This window comes from Eschrichtius robustus, chromosome 10, assembly GCF_028021215.1.
Source record: "Eschrichtius robustus isolate mEscRob2 chromosome 10, mEscRob2.pri, whole genome shotgun sequence".
Lineage (NCBI taxonomy): Eukaryota > Metazoa > Chordata > Mammalia > Artiodactyla > Eschrichtiidae > Eschrichtius > Eschrichtius robustus.
In genome coordinates, this window is record NC_090833.1 from 69,917,281 (window position 1) to 69,931,998 (window position 14,718).

The 14,718-nt window shown below is 39.5% G+C and overlaps 1 protein-coding gene across 3 annotated transcripts in view; it reads left to right on the forward strand.

The window, feature by feature from the left end:
* FOCAD (focadhesin) overlaps positions 1 to 14,718 on the forward strand; it is a 311,119-nt gene continuing 296,401 nt past the window's right edge. For 2 of the 3 annotated variants that reach the window (XM_068553654.1, XM_068553656.1), the window contains exon 1: positions 37 to 64. The gene's annotated coding sequence lies outside the window, so the exon portion shown is untranslated. Of the gene's footprint in view, positions 65 to 14,718 lie in introns of all 3 variants that reach the window. The other variant, XM_068553655.1, reaches the window with a different exon arrangement.

The following is a 14,718-nucleotide window of genomic DNA, read 5'->3' on the forward strand; positions in this document are numbered from 1 at the left end:
TCGAGACGGCTGGGCGGGCCACGTCAGGCAGCCGGCGTGGGGCTGAGCTTGTGGCAGAAGGAAGGTAAGCTATGTGGGTGGCAGGCGGCTGGCTGCGGGCCGCTGCCTCCAGCACAGAGGCCGCCGGATCGCACCCGCCGGTGGCCTGACTCAGTTTGCTGGGAGGGAGGCTAAGGCCCTGTGGGCCTGGCGCTCTGATGGGAGATGGGGCAGTGGAGCATGTGGTGGCAGGGCCGCGTCGCGGTGTGGGCGGCCAGGAAGGGGACAGGTCTTGCCGTTTGCCCTCGTCCTGTCCTGTCTGGGTTCTGAACTCCTGAAGGACTAGGCCTTCTACGTTACAGAGCTCTCGGATGCCTGGGTGGGGCCTGCTCTGGTGCCTGCGGTGGGGCTCAGCGGGATCCCGACTCGGAAACAGGTCGGCGCGATCTTTGCATACCTTCCTGCAGCAGGTTGCCGTCGTCCCACTCTCCCCCGACCGATTCCCTTACTCGAAGGCAGCACAGGGGATTCCAGCCCTGTCCTGCTCGTCCTGGGGTGACTGTCTCCTCCTAATTTCCAGTGACTCACTTAGATCCTGTCCACTTTAATGCAAAGGCTTATGGGTGAGCAGGGCCTGTTTTCAGACCTCCTGGTTCTCTGGCTCTGTCCTCGTTTGCAGGAATTCCCTGAAGAAACAGCATATATCTGTATCTCTCTATATATATCACATACATGTATGAATGTATGTTTTGAAATGTCTGCAACAGCTATGCAAAGATTTGCAGAGACTTGCAGCTGTGTTGCCCCTACTCTCCATGAGTTTTAATTTCAGCCATGGCATCTTGATCCCTCAGTTTAGTTTCTGAATTTGGAGCTTCTAAAATCAATGAAATCATGCTATCAAGTATCATGCAATCAATCGTTCATCTATTCAACACTTTTTTGATGTGTTCCTTCACGGTCAAGGTCTTATGCCGTAAACTAAAATGGGCATTCCCTGTCTTTTTCTTCCAGTTTATCTGCCAGTTTTATTGTCTAGATTTGATGACTCAATTTCAGGCTCTAGATTTAGGCACAGAAGCTTATGATCCTGTATCATAAGCTATAGCTCTTCTGGGACCTCATTCAGTTTTCCTTACTTTCACCTCTGGTAAGCCTCAGACCATGATGGCCTTGAGGCATAATCCTGCTAAGTATCGCTAAAGACCCTAGGTCTCAGGCACCTATCCATAAAGTGAGGTGATGGGGTTAGAAATATTTAGTAATACTGAGATATTCAAGGACAGGATGGGCAGATTGCATGTTTACTGAACTGTGTTAACAGTTGAGAAGTGACCATTTAAAAAACCCTGGATATATTTTAAGATTATATGTTTTACTCTTCCTGAATCTGTCCATATTGACTTTTTGACTAGCAAACAAGTGCATGTTTACAATTTTGATTCACATCCAATTCCTGCACTCAAAGCACTATGACTCATCTAAATTTTGAAATGTAATAATCAGGAGCTTTTTAATGTTACATTTAAAGATATGATATAAAAACATTGGATAAGAATGCAATTTTTGAAGCATTTTTACTTGCTTTAGTAGATTAGTGGTAACTAAAACCTCTGCCTTGGTTATTTGCTTACTTGGTTAATATTAGGTAGTTGTCATCACCTGGCTAATGTCTTTCAGTATCATGCCTTTGTTAACATTTATTTTATCAACCTAAAATTTACTGGATTTTAATTGATTGCTGTCTCCAGTTGAGAATTGATAACCAAAAGGTAAATAAATCATTAGTTTGAGAATAAAAATGCCCATAGAGTTGTAACAATAGTTTTTCATTTGTTGATTGATTGATGGTACTTATTAAGTAATTTGTTTGGCCTTCCTGCAGGTGTTAAATTTCTAGAATAGTTTTTCTGAGACATAATATTCATAGCCTTGTGATACTTTTTGACTATTGTTCACAAACCATTAGGTGAATTAAACCCCTATATCACTATTAGGGGTTTGGAAAATTTAAGAAAGTTGAACTTTAAAAAATTTTGCTTTTGCTAGATCTTTCTTGTTCTAGAAATGGAGCAGATTAAGATGGGAAGACCGAGGAGAAATGCTAGAGCTGAGGAAAAAAATCTAAGTGGAGTCTTCTGGTTTAAAATTTGGGGAGACTCAGGGGATTCAGGTGTATATGAAAATATCTGTGTGAAGGAAAAACAATTAAAATGTCGGGAGAAAAACACAATGAAAAGTGAAATTATAACTATATTTGGAAGAAATATAAGGAAATAGTAGTTTCAGGATTATTTATGGGTCTATAGCAAAACCTGATCTTAATATTTCTTGATTGATGACAATGAGCTCAGTTTATCGCAAAAAAACCTGGGTGATAATTTAAACTTTGATCAGGTGGGCAATAGATGTTTCTTTAGGAGATGTGAAATCTATAAGTATTATATTTTTTAAAAGTACTACAGATCTAGAGATGAGCAATATAATACAATATGATATAGTTATATAAGTATAATATAAATCTTTGATTCACAATTAGTGATAAATCGTTTGGAGGTTGTGTGTACTATTTCCACTCGATAGGAAACAAATTTGCTAAGCTAATAGGACAAGGGATGTTTGTCATTTTTCTCCCATTTCAATTATTTGAAACAGATTTTTCAAGCAATGTGGAAGATCCCATCTCTTTTCAAACAATAGATTGAACATTGTTGTTTTTAGAAATTGGGTCCACCAAGTACTTCTGGCCTCATAATTTTTTAACCTGTTCCAAGCCACATTGGAAGTAATATAATTGCATTTATGATTTAAAGATTTTGTTAATTTATATTGGCTTTCATTCAGTTAGCCTGAGTTACTTTAGTTTTATATATTTTGAAGACATTTCAAAAGCTATGACATTAAATACTGTAAAATTTTCCATTGTTCATGAAGGGAGAACATTTCTTTAGGCCCAAGGAAGTTGAGAATTTGAACTGCATAGATAAGTTTGTTATTATTTATTTAAAGATTCATGATATCACTTACTGGGGACCAATGACACATTCCACTCAAGCTTCTAACCTGAAGATTTCAGTTCTTTCCATTGTTTTAGAATATATGCTCTAATCTCTTTTTGGTCAGATAAAGTGACTGCTCATTTGGCTGATAAGCATGTTGAACAAATGTTATAATTGTGAATGTTGAACTATAGTTTTGTTATGAGGTTTTCTGGCTGCCGGGGTGTATCTTTCCCTCCTCTTTTGACAAACCTTTTTCTTTGGCCTTGCTGCTCTCAGAATTTACTTTGAGTTTTACTCTATTTAACAGTCATTGAACTGGTTGATTTATGCTATCAGACCTTCAGGTTTTAGCATATGCTATTAGGACAAAACATGGAGGGAGTGGAGGAAACTTTTTATTAAAGTTGTTTTGAATTGCTGAAACATGTAAATAAATGGAATTTTTACAGATTCATACGTGTTAAAGATATTGTATTCATTATTTATTTTTTCACTCAGTAAAGACAGAGCACCTGCTCTGGTCCCAAGTCCCTAACTTTTCTTCAGGAGTTTATAGTATTGCTTGGAAGCCACAGACAAGGCCAAAATACAATGAGATAAATATTATAATTAGATGTATGCGTCGAGTATAGTGGGGAATAGAGGAAAACTGTGTGAGTGTGAGATTTTAGGACATTCAGAAGAGGCTTTCTGGAGACATTTTCATCTGAACTGAATTTTGAGAGCAAGTAGGGATTGTTTGTTGAGGATGGTGGATAAGGCATTGTAGGCACAAGACAGAACTAAGGCCAAATGAATAAGTTACAGACAAAACACAGACTTTAATGTGTTAAGGAGAGAATAGAGAGATGAGGTTTAATAAGTAAGCAAACACCAAATAATAAAAGGTCCTCTTCCCCACCATGTTAAAGGTTTTGAACATTATCCTTCAGGCTGTGGTGGTCCATGGGGAAGAGATTTTAAGTGGAGGAAAGTTAAGATCAGTTTTATGTGGCAATGTGCAGAATGAATTGTAGTGGAGCAAGGCCCAATTGTGAAGGCAAGATATGATAGAACTCCAAATTATGCAGTGGAGCTCGAGGATAGGATGGATGCAAGGTATATTAAGATGGTGAAGTTGGTGCCCACTTGGATATGTGGGATGAGGGGAAGGTAGAGTCAAGGATGCCTCCTAGGTTTATGACTTCCTAAGATAGGAATCACATGAGGATTATCACATGTATGGGAGAATAAGATCGGTCTTGAACATGCCTTTAGGTCACAATTGGTGCTATTCAGTGGGCAGTTGGCCACATTCTTCTGGGGATGAGGAAGGGGATTCTAGGTAATCTAGAGATTAAAATGTTATTGACATATAAGTGATAGTGAAAACAGTGTTGAGAGTGGATGTGATACCTAAGACGGAGTTTGTGGAATAAGAAAGAATAAAACAGAAGAGGAACTCTGGGAAGCACCACCATATAAGGAAGATGATCCAATGAAAAAGACTGAGAAAGAACAGCTTAATGACAGTGGAGCTCTAGAAGACAAGGAGGGAGAGAATTTGAGAAGGCGAGAATGGTCAGCTGTCAAATGCCATCAGGAATGGAAGAAAAAGCTGACTAGAGATTTTGGGAAAGTTTACCAGTTAGGCAAGGAGCATTCATTTGTAGTGACACTAGTTCATATAATTGTGTGACTTTCTATAGCAAAATTCAGTAGAACTAGAGATTATGAATAGTTGGAATGATCCAGTATTTGGATTTTGTAATGTACCTATGGTAGGAATGCAAGGGAATTCAAGTTATTGACAAGATGGTGGTTGAAGTGATGGAATGTGAGGTTTAGACTGGATAGAGGTGATGACCAGGCCAGGAGCAGGCTGAAAGATTGAGAGAAAATAATTGGTTCAAGGGATTAGAAGTCAGAATGAAGTAAATACACATGTGTAGGTAGGTATAAGGGAGATAGCTGATAGGATAGAAGTACTCTGTAGTCTGAGTAGAATATTGGAGTTTCAGATTTTTAGAGTGCTGATGGAGTGTAGGGTCTGGCCATGGATGTAGATGGCTGAAATGGAGGTGACATGAAGGTGTTAAAGAACAATGAGACTGGTGTGTTGGATGAATCACTCACCTAGACGTTGACCCCAGATGATTGTGTACCCAGGGTGGAGAGAGAGACTATGAGATAGACCATCGTTTCTGAGGTTTTAGATTGCCAGTGGTAGTGATCAGTATACATGAGAGATGAAGATACCTGGATATGCACCCTCAGAGGTGTGGGGTAGATGGTATGGAAATATTCTTCTGAGCCTTGGAGCTTGGAAGGATGATTAGCCTTCAATGAACTGGCCAGCAAAGAAGAAAAGTCTAGTTTTTGTAGGCCTAAGAGGTAGGGGAAACATCTAATGACGAGGCTGAGCATCTAATAACAAAACTCATTGACCATGGTATCCGAGTCCAAAAGGTTGGGACTGTTTAGTGTTTAGTGAGGAGGAAGGCAGGTTAGAAAAAAGTTAGATTTGAGCGTGAGGGTGACAGTTTTTCTGAAGCGCATGGCTGGCTTTGAAGTTAAAAATGGTAGTTTGGATTTCAGGTTTTGGTGAAGCCTCCTGTTATCAACTTTACCCATCAAATAATTACAATTTCAGTAGTAGGATAGCAGGTATAGAACTAGTTCCAAATTTAAAAATAACATATATCTCCAATGAATATTTATGTTACGAGAAAGGAGAGGGTTTTTGCTTTTTGCACCTTTTTTTGACCTTTGGACTTCCAAAATATTTTGGCAAATACAGTTGACCCTTGAACAACATGGGTTTGAACTGAGAGGATCCACTTATACTTGGATTTTTTTCAATAAATATGTGCTACAGTACTACATGATCCATGGTTGGTTGGATTCATGCATGTGGAACCGTGGGTAGGGAGGGCCGACCGTAAAGCCGTATGCGAGTTTTCCACTGCAGGGAGGGTCAGCGCCCCTCAGCGCCACATTGTTCAAGAGTCAGCTGTACTTCTCATCACATGTGACAACTCCCATCTATTAGGATGCCTGGAAGGTTATGTTGAGCATTTTTAGGTTGGTTCTGGTCTCGGAGGTGTGAAAAATGCCTTGATAACTGATGACAGTTGCCATGGATGTGGGAGGTGGGTGTACCTGATTTCCCTCCTATTATTTTAGGACTGAGAGTCTTGTGGAATAGGCTCTGTGTTTCTAAGGAGAATTCCTCACTCATGCACGAAGATTCCTTTCTCCTACTCCAGGATTTGGCTCCAGCGTCTCTCTCTCCTGCAAGATCACATTTTCCCTCATTACTGGATTATTCCCTTCAGTATCTAAACATGCTGTTATTTCTCCTACCTTAAAATAATTACTCTTTCTTGACCCCATTTCCTCCTTATGCCACCACACAACTTCCCTTTATGGCAAAACTTATACTCGTGTGTCCGATTACTTCCTCCCATTTGTTATTAAACTCACTTTCATCAGACTTTCTCCCTTGCTACTCTAAAAAAAAATTGCTTTCCTCAAAGTCACTAATGACTTTCGTTTTGCTAAGTCCAAAGATCTGTTTTTAATCCTCATCTTTTACTTGACAGATCGTTTTCCCAACTTTATTGACATATGATTGACACATAACTTTGTGTAAGTTTAAGGTACAGCATGTTGATTTGATACATTTGGAAGTTGCAAAATGATTTCCACCATAGTATGAGCCACAGCCTGTATCCTGTCACATAGTTACCATTTCCTATCAGCAGTTTTGGAAACAGTTGATCACTCTCTGCTTCTTAAAACACTCTCTTCCCTTAGTATCAAAGATGCTACCCTTCCTGGTTTTCCTCCTACCCCTCTGCTCCTTTTCAATTCCTTTACTGGTTCTTTCTTATCTCTCTGACCTCTCAGTATTGGAGAGTTCCTGGGCTCAGCCCTCATGGTCCTAAATACTAGCTTTAAATACTAATAATACCCTATTAGCCCCCAAATTTATTTATATATATAAATATATAAAATATATATTTATATATGTATATTTGCCTGGACCTCTTCCTTTGAACTCTAGACTCTGTGTATCCAGATGCCTACTCAGCATTTCTTTCTGGATGACGAATAGAAATCTCAAATTCAGCTCCTGATTTTCTTCCTATACCTGCTTCACCTGTGGTCTTCCCCATCTCAATTCGTGGAAACTTTACCTTTTCCATGACTTGGGCGAAAAACCTGGGTGTCATCCCTGACTCATCTCTCACAAGCCACCTGTAAACTATTAGGAAAGCCTATTGGCTGTCCCTTCACAATATGTCTAGACTCTGAGTACTTCTCACTACCCACTGCTCTCACTCTAGTCTAAGCCTCCATTGTCTATGTCCTTGATGTTGTGACAGCCTCTGTATCAGTTATCTATTACCACTCACCGTCGGAATTTAGTGGCTTAAAGCAACAATCATTTATTTATGGTTCTGGGGCTGGCAATTTGGATCAGGCTTGGGGAGGTCGGGGTGGGGGGAGTTCTTTTGCTGGTGGGCTCACTCATGTAGCAAATGAGTGGATTTGGAGGCTTCAGCTGGGATGGCTTATCTCTGCTGCACCGGGACCAATAAGCTGTCCCATGCTTCTTAACACCGTGGTCTAATAGAGCCAAGAGAGCGAGAGGGAGCTGTATGGCCTTTTGAGACGTAGACTAAGAATTCCCACAACTTCACTTCTCCCACTGTTGTTCATAGTTACAAAGACAGCCCAAATCCAAGGGGATGTTGAAATAGACTACTTACGAGAGGAGCAGCAAAGGTACTTTGTAAGGAAATGTGCATACAGGAACAGGGAAGAATTTGGGGCCATTTTTTTGCAATCTGCCATAGCCTCCTAACTGATCTATTCTCTCTTTGTCTCCTACCATATAGTCAGCAGAGTAGCCAAAGTGATTATTTTTAAAACATAAGTTAAGATTTCTTCTCTCTTCCAAAACCCTCTGATGGCTTCCCATTGCCACCCAAAGTAAAAAGCAAAGTCTTTACTGTGGGCTGTGAGGCTTGCCACCATCTGACCCCTTTATTGCTTCTCCAACTTCATTTCCAACTACTCTCCCCTCACTCACTAACTCTGCTCAGTTAGCCTCTTTGCTCTTCCTCAAACATCTGACGCATGCTCTCACCATGGTTTTTTTTTTTTTTAAATAGAGCTTTATTGGGGTATAATTGCTTCACAATACTGTGTTAGTTTCTTTTGCACAACAAAGTGAATCAGCTATATGTATACATATATCCCCATATCTTCTCCCTCTTGTATCTCCCTCCCACCCTCCCTATCCCACCCCCTAGGTCGTCACAAAGCATTGAGTTGATCTCCCTGTGCTATGCGGCTGCTTCCCACTAGCTAGCTGTTTTACATTTGGTAGTGTATATATGTCCATGCCACCCTCTCACTTCATCCCAGCTTACCCTTCCCCCTCCCAGTGTCCTCAAGTCCATTCTCTACGTCTGCGTCTTTATACCTGTCCTGCCACTAGGTTCATCAGTACCATTTTTTTTTTTAAAGATTCCATATATATGTGTTAGCATACAGTATTTGTTTTTCTCTTTCTGACTTAGTTCACTCTGTATGACAGACTCTAGGTCCATCCACCCCACTACAAATAACTCAATTTCGTTTCTTTTTATGGATGACTAATATTCCATTGTATATATGTGCCACATCTTCTTTATCCATTCATCTGTTGATGGACACTTAGGTTGCTTCCATGACCTGGCTATTGTAAATAGTGCTGCAGTGAGCATTGTGGTACATGAATCTTTTTGAATTATGGTTTTCTCAGGGTATATGCCCAGGAGTGGGATTGCTGGGTCGTATGGTAGTTCTATTTTTAGTTTTTTAAGGAACCTCCATACTGTTCTCCATAGTGGCTGTATCAGTTTACATTCCCACCAACAGTGCAGGAGAGTTCCCTTTTCACCACACCCTTTCCAGCATTTATTGTTTGTAGATTTTTTGATGATGGCCATTCTGACTGGTGTGAGATGATATCTCATTGTAGTTTTGATTTGCATTTCTCTAATAATCAGTGATGTTGGACATCTTTTCATGTGCCTCTTGGCCATCTGTATGTCTTCTTTGGTGAAATGTCTACTTAGGTCTTCCACCAATTTTTTAATTGGGTTGTTTCTTTTTTTGATATTGAGCTCCATGAGCTGTGTGTATATTTTGGAGATTAATCCTTTGTCCGTTGTTTCATTTGCAAATATTTTCTCCCATTCTGAGGGTTGTCTTTTCGTCTTGTTTATGGTTTCCTTTGCTGTACAAAAGCTTTTAATTTTAATTAGGTCCCATTTGTTTATTTTTGATTTTATTTTTATTACTCTAGGAGGTGGGTCAAAAAAGATCTTGCTGTGGTTTATGTCAAAGAGTGTTTTTCCTATGTTTTCCTCTAAGAGTTTTATAGTGTCTGGTCTTACATTTATGTCTTTAATCCATTTGGAGTTTATTTTTGTGTATGGTGTTAGGTAGTGTTCTAATTTCATCCTTTTACATGTAGCTGTCCAGTTTTCCGGCACCACTTATTGAAGAGGCTGTCTTTTCTCCACTGTATGTTCTTGCCTCCTTTGTCGTAAATTAGGTGACTACATGTGTGTGGGTTTATCTCTGGGCTTTCTATCCTGTACCATTGATCTATATTTGTTTTTGTGCCAGTACCATACTGTCTTGATTACTGTAGCTTTGTAGTATAGTTTGAAGTCAGGGAGCCTGATTCCTCCAGCTCTGTTCTTCTTTCTCAAGATTGCTTTGGCTATTCAGGGTCTTTTTAAAAAAAAAATTTATTTATTTATTTATTTTGGCTGCACTGGGTCTTAGTTGCAGCACATGGGATCTTCGTTGCAGCATGCGGGATCTTCAGCTGTGGCATGGAGGCTCTTAGTTACGGATGTGGACTCTTAGTTGCAGCATGCATGTGAGATCTAGTTCCCCAACCAGGGATCAAACCTGTGCCCCCTGCAGTGGAAGCACAGAGTCTTAACCACTGGACTGCCAGGGAAGTCCCCAGTTTGAATTTTTTTAGGCAAGAATATTCTTGGAGGGTTCTGTGTATGTCTTCTTATTCCTTCACATCATAAGGACACAATGTGTGGTTTCTCACTTTTAATGATGCTAAGATGAATCACTGGGTTCAGGTGGTATCATTCAGAGCCCTCTAATATAAAGTTCCCATCATCCTTTAACTTAATTGTTTTAGCAACAATTGATTCACGCACAAATCAATTAGATATTAACAAAGTGACTTCATATTTTTAAAGATTTTTTTTTAAAGAAATGAATACATTTTCATTTTCTTCACATTTCTCTTTACAGTATCACTTCACAACCAATTTTTCCCATTCCCCCTCCCTGAATCCTAAACTTGCTCACATTCACAGTGCCTTCAGAATGTAGTGAACATTTAACATAAAGCTTGGAAGGAGTTATGAAATGGAGTGGACAATGAAGGCTGAGTGAATAGGGAAGTAAGGATTATCTACCCACCTACATACTAATTTGCCTGTCTCCCCTCCCTCCTTTATATCTCTGTCTTTATACTTTGTGAGATTTTCCGCTATGTAGGATAGTTAGGGTTTAGCAGGCCACTGAGGCCTTATGGGGATTAGAAAGTGGGGCATGTGCTGACAGCAGCATTGGTATTGGGTATGAATTGAATGCAAATCCAGGCTAGAGCTAAGCATACAAAATTTAACATTTGTTTTGTTATAGTGAACATTGGCTTCAAATAAAATTGAGAAGAAGATGAAGCTTGTACTCTCTGCACTTAGCACCCTTTTGTCATGTAGCCTTTCCTTCCTGACATAGACAAAAGTAAATTGCACCCCATGGATTTAGGAGACTTGCGCATTGCTGCACTGTTTCAAAAACAAGACTCCTTTAGTCTTCTGCATGTCAGTATGTGACTGCATCTTTCTTCCACTTGTCTGAACCGAAAACCTTGGGGTCATCCTTCACTCTTCTTACATTCCACATCCAGTCCATTAGCAAATTCTGTCACAATATGTGTAAACTCTGACCTCTTACCATCTCCACTGCTGTTCTCTTTGTCCAAGGCAATATGGTTTCTTTCCTGGATTATTGCCATTATCTCCTAACGGGTCTCCTTTTTCCCATCCTTGCTCACTTATGGCCTGTTCTCCAGAGAAGCCAGAATGAACTTTTTAAAATGACAGTCAAGTATGCCATCCCCTTGTCCCAAAGCATCTAGGACTACCTGTGCCACACAGGAACATTCAGAGCCCACAGCGTCTACAAGGGCTTCTGTCATCTGGGCCACTGCTTCACTCTGTCATCTCTCACTGCCCAGCTTGCACACTTGCACCAACCATACTGGTGTCCTTGGTCTTCCCTGAATTTGCCACATGTGCTTCTACTTCAGGGTTGTTGCCCTTAGTGTTCCTTCTGTCTGGAATGCTCATTATTTCCTCCCAGTCTGTGTCCAAATGTCACTATATCAGAAAGACCTTTCTTTATTCTTTGACAGATGCCAGAACATGTAAAGACCACCTGAAAATTTATCTATCGATGACAACAGTTTTTTAGGTATTATGTTGTATATGCATTTTTGGAAAGTTAAAGGAAAAATTAAACTCTTTGTATTGTAATTTAAGCAATTAAAAATAACTATCCTTTATAAATTTCAGTCATGCTAGATGAATAAGTTTTACATATCGGCTCCACAACGTAGTGCCAATTGTTAACAGTACGGTATTGTGCACTCCAAAAAACTAAAACAAAAGGACACAAGGGAACTTTGGAAGGTGTTGCATATGTCTATTATGTTGATTGTGGTGATGGTATCACGGGTGTTTGCACATGTCTAAACTCATCAAATTGCACACATTAAATAAGTGCATTTCTTTGTACATCAATTATACTTCAATAAATCTGTTAAAAAATACCTCTGTCGACTGAGGCCAACATCCTTGATTAAAATGAGATTGGAGGAAGTTGAACACACTGGAGGAACACTTAATTTTTTTCAGGGACAGATGGATTAATCTTCTGGCAAACAATTTAGAATCAAAGGTAATTCTGTTAGCTTAGTTGTTTGGAACTCTGCAGGACCATTATAGCATCTAATAACTCAAAGGTGTGACTGTCTCATTAAATAGCTCTTAATAAGCAGTGTAATTGGATCAAGTGAGGCTTTTTATCTTGGTGTGTGCTGTGGTGAAACTGCCTCTTTAGACAGTGATAAAAGACCATGGTTTCAAGTGAATAAATAAGATCACAAATTTTTTTACTGAGACTAAAAAATTGATCTTACATTTTTATTTGAAGAGAATTAACAATTTCTATTTAATGTAAAAAAGTAATGTATGCCCATTGTAGGGGGGCAAATTAAATGTAGCAAATGTAAGGAGGAGAGGAATAGTATGTAATCAGTCATCAACTTATTAACCAGAAATGAACTTAACATTTTTGCATATTCACTTTTTTCCTTAATCTTGTGTCTTTATATCTATAATTTAAACTTGGTTGTGTTCACCATTGTGTATAAAAATTTCTTTCAATTTTTTTACTCTGTCATGAGCATTTCTTTATATTATTAAAACTCTTTATAAATGTTTTTCACATTACTAATCAATATTTTACCTGCATATTCCTTAGCTTACCTTCTATTTTTTATTTTTTTAAAGATTGATTGATTGATTGATTGATTACTATGTTGGGTCTTCGTTTCTGTGCTAGGGCCTTCTCTAGTTGCAGCAAGCGGAGGCCACTCTTCATCACGGTTGGCGGGCCTCTCACCATCGCGGCCTCTCTTGTTGCGGAGCACAGGCTCCAGACGCGCAGGCTCAGTAATTGTGGCTCACGGGCCTGGTCGCTCCGCGGCATGTGGGATCCTCCCAGACCAGGGCGTGAACCCGTGTCCCCTGCATTAGCAGGCAGATTCTCAACCACTGCGCCACCAGGGAAGCCCCTTAGCTTACCTTTTAGATCAATCAGTGAATAACTTTGCCCAAAAGATGCTTGCTATTAAACCTTTTGTATTCTTACACTTTTGAAATGGGAGGTGAATAGAACTTGAAGCATGTATGCCACACTTTGGGATATAGCCAAGAAGTGCCAAACACTAAGGTCAAATGATCAGTAAGTACCCTAACTGCCCACTCCCATAGAGTGGGTTAGTTTTGTACCTACCCCAGACTTTCAGCTTTATTGTGCTAAGTTCTCTATGGAATTGAGTATGGTGGGTTGGGGCTTGGGGAGATGCTTGTGGTCCTGGGAACCATGCTGATTCTGCCTTATATCTGAGGCTTTGCTCCAGAGCTGATCTGGCCTTTGAGGACCTTTGTATCAGTTTGGAGGTAAGACAGATTGGGAGCAATTTCATAAATAGAGTTTGAATTTGGACTGAGAGGCAGAAGTAGTTTTTGAGATTGAAATGGAGCTCTGAGCACTGGCTTCATTGTGAGTTGCTGCCTCGCTGCTGTTCATCTAGTCAGTCATTTACTTCCAGCATAGTGTTGAAAAGTTCCATTGAACCCTGTACATGAGAAAATTGTATGTATTGGTTTTAAAATTTGTGCAATTAAAAATAATTGTCACGGACAGCTAGGTGTTCCTCCTCCTCCCCTCCCCCTCCTCTTTCCTTCCCCCTCCTCCTCCCCTTCCCATTCCTCCTCTTCTTCTGCTAACTGGATATTAGCATTTCATTGCAGGATCCTTTTCTTGAACATACTGCTTGGTGTCTCTGTACTAATGTGAAAGGATTTACTAATGATCGTCTGCCCAGTATAGTTGTGAAGGTTAACTAATATCTGATTATTAAGAACCCTACAAGTAAAAACAGGCATGAATACTGCTAGCTGTGTAATGGAAAATTAGTAAAATGTTACTTCATTGGGTAATTATGTGTTTAAAATGCCTTTACCCCAGTGGGAAATACACAGAGGTAATACTGCGGGCTTTTAAAGGGTTGTAATACATAGCAGATTAAGAGTATAGCTATGATAAATAATAGCTGTCAACTGAAGCATTCATGTAAAACTTATGATGTATTCAAGTAACAAAGACCCATTTTCCATCTCTATTAGATTCAGCTGGAAACAGTGATGAAGCAGTCTTGTGTTTACATGTGTTCTTTGACCTTTTATTTTATTTTCATAAGAAGATGTACCAAAATGAGTAACAGTGTGATAAAATCTCACTAATTTGGATTCTGCTGATTTGGGATTTGGGCTTGGCTGAAGTTCATCTTTATGCTACCTATACAGAAGTTATTTGCTTAGTTTTAAAAAAGCCGGGAAAAAGGAGTCGGTCTAAAAAGAGCTAATTATTTTCAAACCCTAAATGTGTTGATAACTGAATCTGCTTACTGTATTAATTTGAAAATAGAGTCATTTACAAACTTATTTATTTATTTTTGACGTCTGGTTCTTATTAATTTATTTTGGTCTGTTTCACGAATCTTAATTATTGAGAGAGATTTGGATATAGATTCTTCTCTATCTCTCACTTTCTGTTTTGGAAAGTTGATCTGAAAACAAAATAAACAGTAGAATTCTGATTCTAACATTTTTTTGAGTCTATTGTGTATTAGGTACTCTGCTAAACACAGTAACTCAAAAAACATTAATTAACTGCTTATTACATGCCAGGCCCGGCAGGAGGTGAACAAGGCTCAGCTGTTTCCCCCAAGAAACTCGAAAGTCCAGGAGAATAATGCAGCAGGCTTGGTCAGTGAGGAATCCTTCTTGCTTGAGATACTCCTTCA